Here is a 14,839-nt window from a genome sequence, read left to right on the forward strand (position 1 = left end):
TCAAATACCATATACAATATTTAACTCAGAATGAATCAAAGACTTGAAAGAAAGAACTGAAACTATAAAAACCCATAAGCTCCTTGACTTTGGTCTTGGTGATGGTTTTTTGGATTTGAAATTAAAAGCAAAGGCAACAAAAGGACAGAAAAAGAAATATCAATAAAATGAAATGGCAACCAATGAATATTTTTCCAAAGATGACATGTAGATGGCCAACATCCATGAAAAGGTGTTCAACATTACTAATATCAGGGAAATTAAAATTAAAATCACAGGAACAATCACTTCACACCTGTTATAATAGTTATTACCAAAAGCAGGAAATAACAATTGCTGACTAGGATGCAGAGAAAAAGAGAACTGTTGTACACTGTTGGTTTGAGATGTATATTGGTATAACCACTATGGAAAACAATATGGGCTTTCCTCAAAAAATTAAACATAGAACTACTGCATGATCCAGAAATTCTATTCCTGGGTATCTGTTCAAAGAGAACAAAAACACTAACTCAAAGAGATATTTGCATCTCCATGTTAATCATAGCATTATTCACAATAGTCCAAATACAGACATAACCAAAGTGTCTACCAAGTGTTTAGCAATGGATGATGGGATAAGGGAATTTTCATATGTATGCATGTTTGTGTATATATAGAGATATATACATATATGTGTGTACATATATATATATATATACATATATAAATATTATTTAGGCACAAAAATAAGGAAATATTGCTTATTGCAACAGTAAAATACAAGCATACCTCAGAGCTATTGAGGGTTTGGTTCCAGATCACCCCAATAAAGCCAGTATCATGGTAAAGCAGGTGACATTTTTTTTCATTTCTCTGTGCATATAAAGGTATCTTCACACTATACCATAATCTATTAGTATATGATAGAAATATGCATAAAAATGTACCATCATTTACAAAATGCTTTATTGTTGTTGCTGCTAAGTTGATTCAGTCCTGTTTGACTCTTTGTCACCCTATGGACAGTAGCCTGCCAGACTCCTGTCGATGGGATTCTCCAGGAAAGAACACTGAATGGGTTGCCATGCCATCTCCTCCAGGGGACCTTCCTGACCCAGTGATTGGACCTGTGTCTCTTAGGTCTCCTGCATTGGCAGGCAGGTTCTGTACCACTAGTGCCACCCAGGAAGCTCACTTTGTTGCTAAAAAATGCTAAACACTTTGCAATACTACTATTAAAAGCAATAAGTAATATATATGGGATGTTCAGCAACAACTAGACAATGATTTCACTGTAAAAACCTAGCATATCTGTATGGATTTATTAAGTGGATAGTATTTTTGTCCTCATTAAACAGAAGCCATAACTCATGCTTAGAGAAAAAAAAAAAAACATACAAAGTTGTATCACCGAAACAATAAATATAAAACAGCTGTGAAAACTATGGGAAAACTTCATATTCTCTTATGAATATATAAAATATATCAAGTAAAATAAGGTAACAGCTTAAGACAGGTTGTATATCCATGTACATATGTGCATATGAAAACATAAATTACCCCTAAAACATGACTGAGTAGATGTGAAAAATTCAGGAGGTTTGTATTTTAAGTATACTATTTATATTTTTTGTATTCAGAATAATGTAGATAAATATCAGCTATAAATCATAAGTAAATAGAAACTGTAATAGCTCTAATTTTTTGTTATATAATGTTACTCATCATGTTTCTTTTAATATACATATAAAACCTTAAATAATATATTAATCTGTCTGTTTTGAATTTTGTGACAGAAATTTCTATTTCTTTCTTTAATAAATAACCCCTTACCACCACAGGTACACAGAGTACACCTTACTTAGGACAAATAGATCTGGATCAAGAGAGATGACGTTTGTGGCTCTTGCTACCAGCTACTATAATAGTGACCGGGGAAACTAGTTTCTGACTAATGAAGTGTGGCTGAATTTGTGTGTATGACTTATAGCACTGATAAAGAGAAAAATGTTTGTTCTCTATTCATCCTCTGTTGTTTTTTTCTGGATGAAGAGATGACAGATGATAGATTATGGCTGCATAACAATCTAGAAGTATAACCTTAAGGTACAACTTCTCTCTCCACACTGATAGCGAGAGAAAAATTTCTATATATGTAGTTTATGTCATTGTAATGTTGAGTCTGTTCATATAGGCATTGAGGAGTATTACTAAATAATCAGATAACAAATATTTAGTGTATCCTATGGACTCTTCTATTACTTGCCTTTTGATTCCACATTACATTGGACAAGTCAGTCATTCATTTCTATGTATATTCAGTTCAGTTGCTCAGTTGTGTCCAACTCTTTGCGACCCCATGAACTGTACCACACCAGACCTCCCCCGTCCATCACCAACTCCTGGAGTTTACTCAAACTCATGTCCATTGAGTCAGTGATTAGATCAGATCAGACCAGTCGCTCAGTCATGTCCAACTCTTTGCGACCCCATGAATCGCAGCACGCCAGGCCTCCCTGTCCATCACCAACTCCCAGAGTTCTCTCAGACTCACGTCCAACAAATCAGTGATGCCATCCAGCCATCTCATCCTCTGTCATCCCCTTCTCCTCTTGCCCCCAATCCCTCCCAGCATCAGAGTCTTTTCCAATGAGTCAACTCTTCTCATGAGGTGGCCAGAGTACTGGAGTTTCAGCTTCAGCATAATTCCTTCCAAAGAAATCCCAGGGCTGATCTCCTTCAGAATGGACTGGTTGGATCTCCTTGCAGTCCAAGGGACTCTCAAGAGTCTTCTCCAACACCACAGTTCAAAAGCATCAATTCTTCAGTGCTCAGCCTTCTTCACAGTCCAACTCTCACATCCATACATGACCACAGGAAAAACCATAGCCTTGACTAGATGGACTTTTGTTGGCAAAGTAATGTCTCTGCTTTTGAATATGCTATCTAGGTTGGTCATAACTTTCCTTCCAAGGAGTAAGTGTCTTTTAATTTCATGGCTGCAGTCACCATCTTCAGTGATTTTGGAGCCCAGAAAAATAAAGTCTGACACTGTTTCCACTGTTTCCCCATCTATTCCCATGAAGTGATGGGACCGGATGCCATGATCTTCGTTTTCTGAATGTTGAGCTTTAAGCCAACTTTTTCACTCTCCTCTGATACTTATAGTTTATTCATTTTTCCTGCTTCACAGCAGTACTAAGTTATACATTAAAAAACACATATGAAAAAAAAATCACACCTTTTAGGAAATCAATGAGTTTAAGGAATTTATGAAATATTTTTACCTACTTACAATAACAAATTTCAAGATCACTGATATACAAACTAAGCATTAATTTAGGGTGCTACGTATAACAACCTTTAAGTATACATTAAAAACACAACACTGAAAAATGAATTAAAATTTCAAGAAGAAAAAAAGTAAAGTGAAACAAAGTAAAATATTAAAGCAATTAAAGAAAAACTGTATTTACCTATAAAATCTTTAAAAAGTGTAAGTCAAAGAATAATACTGTGGGATGTCTGATCAAAGAATGAAAATCTAAAGGAGTGTATATTTGATGATGTGTATTAAAAAACACTGTGAACATTAAAAAACTGAAAAGAATTATATTTTCTCTCAAATTAATGCATGAGGTTGGGCTAAAATAAAGCCATAAAAGTTTATATTTTAAATACACTCATTAATAATATATGAACATGAATATTAGAAATAAAAATATCTACCTATACTTTAATGTGATTTATATAGAATCACTGCCTAACATAAACCCAAGTGCTCAGTAAATGCACATAAATAATTAAATGCCAGTTTGAATAATGTTTCAAGGTTTATGAATTCAATATTACCCAAAAGTTAACTGGAAATTTTGTCATAGTTATGCTTAATTCAAATAACATTATGTGAAATGCACCCATGCATTTTTCACTATTGTTCATTTCCTTATTTTTTATGATATTTTTATGCTCATTGTTCTTCGATTTCAACTTCTCTAACAATGAGCAAATCATTGGAATTTAGCCCTTGGGGGGTTGGCAACTTTAAAAAACTTAAATAAGCTATGAAAATTAGGAAGCTGTCATGTTGAGCTTTGAACAGCGACACTGATTACAGATGTGAAGCAAACTCACAGACAGCTGAATTATTTCCTTTATTACTTTTCAATCATATATATGAAGGAACATTTTGATATCTGCCAATCATGTCAACATACTCTGAACTCACGCATCTTTTGAAATCCAAAATCTGTTTTTCTTGCCTTTTTTGTAATGCTGTACATATTTGTCCACCTTAAGTTTGCTTCTTCTTAAAACAGAATAGGACATATTATAAAAGGAGCTGTTATAGGGTAGATGAAGCTAGCTAATACAAATGTGAGGGGGGAAAATTACGGTGATATAATGGAGAATATGTAACTTATTACATCATAAAGCAATTGCATTTATGCCTGACTGGCCTGGAAAATCCCATGGACTCTGTAGACCATGGGGTCACAAAGAGCAGACATGACTGAGCAACTTTCACTAACTCACTCACTGATTGAGAGAACATCACTCGTTTGACTGTTTCCAAGTCAGCACAAAAGAAAACGTCAATATTAAAGGTGGTTCCTCTTTTGTTTGTTCCTCAGTTCAGTTCAGTTCAGTCGTTCAGTCATGTCTGACTCTTTGGGACCCCATGAATTGCAGCACGCCAGGCCTCCCTGTCCATCACCAGCTCCTGGAGTTCACTCAAACTCGTGTCCATCGAGTTGGTAATGCCATCCAGCCATCTCATCCTCTGTCATCACCTTCTCCTCCTGCCCCAATCCCTCCCAGCATCAAGAGTCTTTTCCAATGAGTCAACTCTTCGCATGAGGTGGCCAAAGTGCTGGAGTTTCAGCTTTAGCATCATTCCTTCCAAAGAAATCCCAGGGCTGATCTCCTTCAGAATGGACTGGCTGGATCTCCTTGCAGTCCAAGAGACTCTCAAGAGTCTTCTCCAACACCACAGTTCAAAAGCATCAATTCTTCTGTGCTCAGCTTTCTTCACAGTCCAACTCTCACATCCATACATGACCACAGGAAAAACCATAGCCTTGACTAGACGAACGTTTGTTGGCAAAGTAATGTCTCTGCTTTTGAATATGCTATCTAGGTTGGTCATAACTTTCCTTCCAAGGAGTAAGCATCTTTTAATTTCATGGCTACAGTCACCATCTGCAGTGATTTTGGAGCCCAAAAAAATAAAGCCTGACACTGTTTCCACTGTTTCCCCATCTATTTCCCGTGAAGTGATGGGACCAGATGCCATGATCTTCAGTTTCTGAATGTTGAGCTTTAAGCCAACATTTTCACTCTCCTCTTTCACTTTCATCAAGAGACTTTTTAGTTCCTCTTCACTTTCTGCCATAAGGGTGGAGTCATCTGCATATCTGAGATTATTTCTCCCAGCAATCTTGAATCCCGCTTGTGCTTCTTCCAGCCCAGCGTTTCTCATGATGTACTCTGCATATAAGTTAAATAAGCAGGGTGACAGTATACAACCTTGATGTAGTCCTTTTCCTATTTGGAACCAGTCTGTTGTTCCATGTCCAGTTCTAACTGTTGCTTCCTGACCTGCATATAGGTTTCTCAAGAGTCAGGTCAGGTGGTCTGGTATTCCCATCTCTTTCAGAATTTTCCACAGTTTATTGTGATCCACACAGTCAAAGGCTTTGGTATAGTCAATAAAGCAGAAATAGATGTTTTTCTGGAACTCTCTTGCTTTTTCCATGATCCAGCGGATGTTGGCAATTTGATCTCTGGTTCCTCTGCCTTTTCTAAAACCAGTTTGAACATCTGGAAGTTCACGGTTCACATATTGCTGAAGCCTGGCTTGGAGAATTTTGAGCATTACTTTACTAGCATGTGAACTGAGTGCAATTGTGCGGTAGTTTGAGCATTCTTTGGCATTGCCTCTCTTTGGGATTGGAATGAAAACTGACCGTTTCCAGACCTGTGGCCACTTTTGCGTTTTCCAAATTTGCTGGCATATTAAGTGCAGCACTTACACAGCATCATCTTTCAGGATTTTAAATAGCTCAACTGGAATTCCATCATCTCCACTAGCTTTGTTTGTAGTGATGCTTTCTAAGGCCCACTTGACTTCACACTGTTTGCTCCTAAAGGTGTCGAAATCATTCAAATTCCAATGATCACTGGTTTCAAATGCAAAATCAAATTCTATGTCAGTGGGAGGATATCTACATTTCCCAATGGAAACAATACATAGTAACTGAAATACAATTTTAAAGGAAGTTATACAAATGCCATTCAAAAGATCACATTTCTTGTAAGTCAATAGATAAATTAGCTGATCACTATGACTGATAAAATGCATTTGCATTATTCATCATTAGTGGAATTTTCTCTACTTAAGAATAATCATTATAAAGGATAGAAAAGAACAGATCTGTTTCTGAGCTAGATCTGATAGTAGTTTTGAAAATAGCCTCCATTTCTTGTTGGAGGACCAGGATCCACATATGATTTTCAGAGGTTTCATTAAGCCTTTGAAATTACATGCACCATTTATCCAGGTACATGCCCATGCACATTTTGGGAGGAAAAGATATATACTTATTTTCATATTTTCTGTAATCCAAACTAGGTACCTGATGATGGAAGCCTTGCATTCCCTAGGAATGCAAGTAAATAAAGAAAAACTTAAGTTACAGAAAATGAAGAGTTGCAGTGGATTTTTAAAATAGCATCTGCATAAATATCCACTGCTATAGACAGTTATTGTTGGCATAACAATGGCAATGTTTTATACATTGAAAGATTGCTTTTAATGTCTACCTATGACATTTCATTATGGTAAACAAAACATAAAATAATTGGGATGTTGTGTTTTGTTGATCATTTGGAAGCTATTTATCAAATACATAGAAGGAGTTTGTTTCAAGCAAACCAAAAAACATCTTCTTTCTTACTAGCCTTTTAGAGAGGAGTCAATAAAATAAATGTCTTCAGCCACCACAGATTTATCAATCTTAGTTTTGGGGTTTTTTTCTTCTTTGAATCAGCAAGCATGCCAGTAATTGTGGTCCTTGTGACCTTTAAAATGTCAATTCATTCATAATGAAAGACAGGGAAAAAAGATGATAAAGCAGTTTAAGAACAAACAAGTATACACACTCTGTATATATACATCACACACACTCACATGCAATTTGTCTTCTAAACTTAATATATAGGAGCTCTTTCCTACCAAAGTACAGTGGTATGTTTTTTATTCTCTAGGACTCAATTTAACAGTGAGAAAGATGACAGGAGAAAATACCTACTCATGCCTTCTTTTGTTGCCCTTGTATGTAAGCTACATTTCTCCTACTTATTTGATATTGTTGACTCACTCTTTCTTCCTATAAGCTACAGAGACACTCTGTTTATCTTAAAATTGACCAGTGATAGATTCTGATAACCACTGTCAAAGAAGCTGGGGAAAAAAAAATTGCTGCCTAGATGTTTTCATCACTCTGTCATTCAGTTTGCATTTGGCAAGAAAGGGAAAATAGAAGAGGTGTTACCTAGGTAAATAACTAGGACCTATTAAGGAATAGTTGATAAAGAAGAATAATCAGAATAATTCATTCTCAACTTTTGAAGGTAATTTTCTGCCCTGGTCTGAATTTTAAGAAAAATTCAATTATTTATAGTAAATACTCATCTGTATTATTTTATTCTAATGTTAAATATGTAATTTAACCTACTTTGTACTGTCTAGTTTCACAATACTCTTTTATTCTTTTCTAATGAGTCAAATTCCTGTTTTGAATAAAGATTGAAAGACATATGCGTTTTATTTTCAACACCTAAGGATAATCTGTCCTAGAAGACTGAAAATTGATTATGAGAAAACCAGGTCTATATATGGCACATACGGTTTATTGAATGTTAATGAATTAAAATCCCAGCTTTCCTGAATACATTGTATGTGTAAGGGAAAAAAATTAATTTATTCACAGTTGTAATGATTCAGAATGACTACTGGCACTATTAGGTTGTTGTTTTTTTTTCCCCGTGATAATTATGTTACATTAAAATAAGCCAAGTGGTACAATGATGTTATTAGAAGATATATTCATAAAATTTGAAATAGTATACAAATACAATTATAATATCCAGAGGCATTGAATGGTAATTCAAATTATGTTTTTTAGTTTTAGATGTAAACGTTTAACACAAAGATGATTAATTTGCCAAGTCAAGCTAAATTATCTTTCATTTGGAAAAGCGCTAATGTAAAGCACTAAACCATTGGTTCTAAAATTTTGCAGGAAGCTTTTAAGTAACTTCTTTATCCATTTAAAATTTCTATAACAGTAAATATGTATTGTATAAATTTTGGAACAGCATAGTACATTTTTTTTAAAAGGACTGACAACTATATTCAGACTATCATATTCTTAATTTCAAAAATGAACAAAATATCAAATTCAAAAGGGCTGTTTCATTTAGGAACAGATATGCTGAAACTGGAATTGCATCTGTTCAATGTGTTAGAATGGGACTCTTAAGCACTTGTGGTAGATTATTGTTTGCTGGATAAAATTTAAGAACTCCATCTGTTAAGCTTTATGTACAAATTTTGTGACTCAAATTTTGGATGTAATAATGTAAGTAAAATAGATGCAGCAGCAAATCATATTATTGCAAATGAAACAGATTATATGATGTGTTTAGAATATGAAATATTTCTATTCCATAACAATGTGTTAAAAATATGATGATACAGTTTTTTCATGAAAGGCACTATGCCTAATTCATCTTGGTAGACTATATAATAGAGTGCAAAGTACATTTAAAGACCCAAATAAAGGTTTTCATATATAAAATATACTTTTAAATTAATAAAATATTTTATTTGCTCAACAGCAATCACTTTTTCTAGAAAAAACTAGTTAAAAAAAAAAAAAAAACAGGAAATTGATTATAATGGTGGCTTGGCAACTGTTCTTATCTTTCCATATCTGTATCTGAGAGTGATGGAAGCAATGAGAGAAAGGGGAAGCCGGACAGGAGGGTTGGGAGAGGGAAGAGACTGATTTGCATGGTTTTCAAAGGTTGGGATTGTGGTTTTCTCTACAACTTCTGTTCTCTAATGGGTCCAAGAAAAGTCACTAATTTTTAGTCTTTCCAGTCATTTCTTACTGTCAGTACAGGAGTGATAATGTAAAAGATCTTTACATGCAGATACAGAAACCAGAAGATTCTCTGCCAGTATGTTTTCAATTACTTTTTCAGTTTCTCTTGGAGAAAAACATTTTTGTCAAGAGCCTGGATGAGCCCTATGAGGTACATTCTTAGTTGTGACAGAGAGCTGGGATCCTATATTTCATTTCTGTATGCTCTTGCTCACCTGATACAGTGGGAGCACAGGAACACTTCATTGATAGCTGTTTTGATTGCTATAAAGAGATTGTTATTATGACTTCTCTCACATCTCAGGAACAAATAACAAGACTGTATACAGAGAGGATGTGATAAAAATATATCTCTATGCCTATCCCAATTATCTGTTATCCTGCTGAACATAATTACATTTTGCATACCACAGGACTATTCTTTGACCCAGGGAAAACTGATACCATGCTGTGAGGTCTGTCTGCACTATAGTGTACTTTGGAAAATAAAGTAAGGGAGGAGTTTGAAAGAGTACATTCCCTCCATGCAATTATAATCAACATAGATCTCTTCAGATAACCTTCTCTACTTGCCCTTGCATAGCTACTGGAGGTGATGATCAAAGAGAAGAGAGTTCAATGCCTCTGAAAAGTGATTTAAATGCAGGCTTAATAATATACATTAAGCAATGTTTCCAACTACTATGTTATTGCTGCTCTTAGAAATAAAACCTATATATTTCCATACAAAAGGAAAAACTGATGACAGTATAAAGCAAGATTTCTTTAAACATTTGAAATTTGGAGTTAAACTATCAGGAGATTAATAACTGTAAGAAAAAAAATCGAACCATGTTCTATACCCAATAAGAATTGTTAATGTTAGTGTATTTTGAAGTAATAGGTGTTAAAGGTAGTTTTGAAATAGAACCGTAAAAGGGCCTGCAGAAAAATATTTACAGGATTTATACCTGCATTTCCAGGTGTGTATGTGTGCGTGTTACGTCAGTAAGGTGAGACACTCATGTTTATATATGCAACTGAGGGATTTCATGGTGATATAAGAACATAATGGATGGGAGACAGCATTCATGATCATTTAAACCTGTATATATCAATTGATGGAACACTGAATTAGTCCATTTGTTCATCTTTAGGGTGAAGATGGGAATCAGCAGCACAGGGGACAAATCTGTCTAATGAACAGTGAGCTTTTTACACACAGTGTTTTATGAAACATTTAGTTGTCCAAATGTATATATCAAAATATTTTATACAAATACTCCATGTCCATATTTTCCTGTGAAATCTGTGAAAACTGCATGCAAATAATTGACAGGGCTTGTTTTGTAGCTGATTTCTTTAAAATGGAAAACGTTCTCCAGGGCCACCACCATAAAGTACAATACACATATTTTACACAAGCATTGCACTTAATTGCATTTCCAGTCACCTGAAAATAGCTGTGTGCTCTAAAATGGAGGGTACCCATGAATGAAACTTTGGCAAATTTAAATAGATTAAAATAATTGCTATATGTTTTTTATTACAGGCATCTAACTTATATAATTAGGGAAGTAACTAGCAGAGTTTGTACTTAATTCTAAGGGAAATACTGTTCAGCTTCAGTTCTTAAATGTGCCATTTTATATGATATTATCTACCATAGTATTTCCCACTGACCCTTTTCTCACTTTTTTTAGTATCTTGGATGTTTCTGTCTATGAAAAAGTTTCTCAAGATATGTTCCACTTTGAAATGTTCTCTACACTTTTAACCTATTCTCTATCATACTGGATTATTTTTAACCAAACAACATAAAGTCACAAGCAATAAAAAGTAAATTTACCCTACCCTTCATGAAATACTTAATGATTGACCAAGTTGCTGTCATGTGCCCTTTGGTTTAATCTAAGAGGATATCACTTGCGTTCATGTTTAGGGAGACTAAACAAGTATAGGTGCATGGTAAATAGTGGCATTTTAAAACTGGATTATTTCCTTCATATTTTGTACTATGATAAAACATTTGTTTTGATACAGAACTTCTCCTTCTCTACGGAGACAAAATGTTTCTTCAAAGATATACTCCCACGGAAAATATACAAGTCACTTACTATTTGATGCTTTATTTATAAAGTAGGTAATTCAAGAATGTCTTTTAAGGCTTATGAGAAAAAAGTCTCATTCACCACTCTCAAGGAAATCATGTCTACAGTGTAGAATGTGAACTGATTTTTCCCACCTCTGCAAGAGAAGTCTACCTGATAACAAGAGCAAATATTTACTGAAAGTTTAATATATACCAGTTAATTTTGTAAATAATTAACATGTAGCAACTAAGGAAGGAAGGCAATACAAAATATTTAAGGAATTGTTCAATGCCACACACTTGAGAACTGGAGGAACTAGTATTTTAGCCTTGGCTAACTGGCTTAGCTTTATAATCATATAAATCATATATATATATATATATATATATATATACACACACACGCACACACTATATACATATATATATACACACACATATTTATATTATAATTTATCATATATACATACATATTTATAATTTATCATTTAACTTTACTGTTATCAAATTATTTTAAGATTAATGAGTATAATTATTTCTTATTTTACAATTTTATCTATGTGAATGTATCTGTAATCTAAGAGGCAGATGAAGAGAAAAAGAAAATACATTTAAGGAGAGTCGTAAAGCAAGTATTATGACAGATTATTCATATACATGATTGATTTTAATCCTTGAAATGATTGTAACATTATTAGATCTTATCTTTAAGGGGCTCGAATTGGTATAAATAACTTGGTATACAAGAATTTACTCAATTTCCCCATTTTGCTTTTGTTCAGTTGCTACATCTGACTTTTTGTGACCCCATGGACTGTAGCCCACCATTTTCTCTGTCCACAGAACTCTCCAGGCAAGAATACTGAAGTGGGTTGCCATTCCCTTCTCCAGGGGAATCTTCCCAACCCAGGGGTTGAACCCAGATCTCCTGCATTGCAGCCAGATTCTTTACCCATCTGAGATACCAGTTAGGAAAAAATCAATAAAAGTACTTTATGAGAATTAATGGACTACATGGAATTGTAATAAGCAATATTATATGTCATTTGTAAAACTGGTAGTCCATATCCCATATACAAGTACAATTTATAACAAATCTGTGTGTATGTATGACAGGACTTCCCCAGTGGTCTCCCGCTAAATGTGCTAAGTCACTCATTTATGTCCAACTCTTTGTGACCCTATGGACTATAGCCCTCCAGACTCCTCTGTCCCTGGGATTCCTCAGGCAAGAGTTATTGGAGTGGGTTGCCATTTCCCTTCTCCAAGAGATCTTCCTAACCCAGGATATAACCTGGGTCTCCTGACATTGCAAGCAGATTCTTTAGTGCCTGAGCCACCAGGGAAGCCCATATGTCACGGTGGTAAAGAATCTCCCTGCCAATGCAGGAGGTGCAAGAGATGGGTTCAATCCCAGTTCATGGGGTCAAAAAGAGTCAGACATGACTGAATGACTGAGCACGCATGCATGCATGCATGCTCAGTGCTGACCTTTTTCGAGAGAACTAGTGGTAAAACATTACTAGTGCATCACTGGACACATATGTCTATACGTATTCTACTTGATGACTTATTCCTGCTAATACCTTAAGAATTCAGCTTCTCACTATTGGGCCCTAAGGACTAAAGACAAGGATACAAGAAATACCAGAAATGTACATAGGTCCTTTGAACCAAAAAATTCTGGGAATTCGGGTGGATGCTAACATTTCAGCAACTTGACCTTTACTGTTTTCTTTAGAAAGGTTAAATTGTATGTCTCTTTAAGTTTTCAAGGTAGAAATCATAAATAAGCCTTTTCTCCACATAAGAAAATTAATCACATAATACACCAAATAATCCATAGAAACTCCCTCTCACTAAACTTGAGACCATTATAAAACATATTACATATAATTCAAATAATCCAGCCTAAACAGAAATATTAGCTTATACTAACATCGTAATATAACATATAATACTAGTTATATTAGTATTTTCTGTCAGCAGAATCCCCACAGTGTCTCTAACTAGTGATATATTGTTTAATCTTTAAGGAAAAATCAAACTACATGAGCCAGGTTTTGTAAAGACAAGAATAGCATAGTATTATTTCTAGAAAATAGTATTAAAGGTAATTTATAGATTACATATCAAATTTTATGATTTTTAATGTAACTATAATCTACTGGACATTTACTGTGTTCCATATACTACACTAAGCAACTTATACCAACTTTGTAAGAATAATTATGTTAATGTGTAGATATACTGCATTATTTAAATAAATACACACACACAGACATACACAATCTCTCAAGGCTTCATAACAAGGAAGAATTGGGAACAAGGATTTCAGCCCAGTCTCCTCAAAGTTTCAAGATTCCTGAGATTAGAGTTTAAATTTAATACACTGTAAACATTTAAAAAGGAAACAACAATGTCAGTCTCTGAAGTAGAATATTTTGTGAAAATAACTCAACTTCATCTTCATTGAATAGGAGGAGATAATAGGCACATCTCCTCCTATCCAGACGGAGGTTATATAGGCACATCTATTGACACATAGGGAAATATGATAACCTGAATATAGATTTTTAAAGAGCTAAAAATAACCTTAAAGTTTTTTTTTTTTAATTCATCTCTCTCATCTTATATATAAAGAAGTAAAGCACAAAAAAAGATTAAAAGTTTGGCCTTAGCTATGAGAAACACTGGGCTGGCAGAAGCACAATCTGGAATCAAGATTTCCAGGAGAAATGTCAATAACCTCAGATATACAGATGACACCACCCTTTTGGCAGAAAGTGAAGAGGAACTAAACAGCCTCTTGATGAAAGGAAAATAGGGTGAAAAAGCTGGCTTAAAGCTCAACAGTCAAAAAAACTAAGATCATGGCATCTGGACCCATCACCTCATGGCAAATAGATGGGAAAACAGTAGAAACAGTGGCTGACTTTATTTTTTGCGGCTCCAAAATCACTGCAGATGGTGACTGTAGCCATGAAATTAAAAGACGCTTACACTTTGGAAGGAAAGTTATGATCAACCTAGACAGCATATTAAAAAGCAGAGACATTACTTTGTCAACAAAGGTCTGTCTAGTCAAGCCTATGGTTTTTCCAGTAGTTATATATGGATGTGAGAGTTGGACTATAAAGAAAGATGAGCAATGAAAAATGGATGCTTTTGAACTGTGGTGTTGGAGAAGACTCTTGAGAGTCCCTTGGACTGCAAGGAGATCCAACCAGTCAATCCTATAAATTAGTCCTGGGTGTTCACTGGAAAGACTGATCTTGAGTTGAAATTCCAATACTTTGGCCACCTGATGTGAAGAGGTGACTAATTTGAAAAGACCCTGATGCTGGGAAAGATTGAGGGCAGGAGGAGAAGGGGACAACAGGGGATGAGATGGTTGGATGGCATCACCAACTCAATGGACATGAGTTTGGGTGAACTCTGGGAGTTGGTGATGGACAGGGAGGCCTGGCATGCTGCGGTTCATGGGGTCACAAAGAGTCAGACACAACTGAGCGACTGAACTGAACTGAATTAGTGGAACCAGAAACTCTGGCTCTTAGAGCATTTTTTAAGCTTAATTTATAAAAAAGTATGACATTGATGTAATATTCTA

Source organism: Bos javanicus, chromosome 12, assembly GCF_032452875.1.
Source record: "Bos javanicus breed banteng chromosome 12, ARS-OSU_banteng_1.0, whole genome shotgun sequence".
Taxonomy (NCBI): domain Eukaryota; kingdom Metazoa; phylum Chordata; class Mammalia; order Artiodactyla; family Bovidae; genus Bos; species Bos javanicus.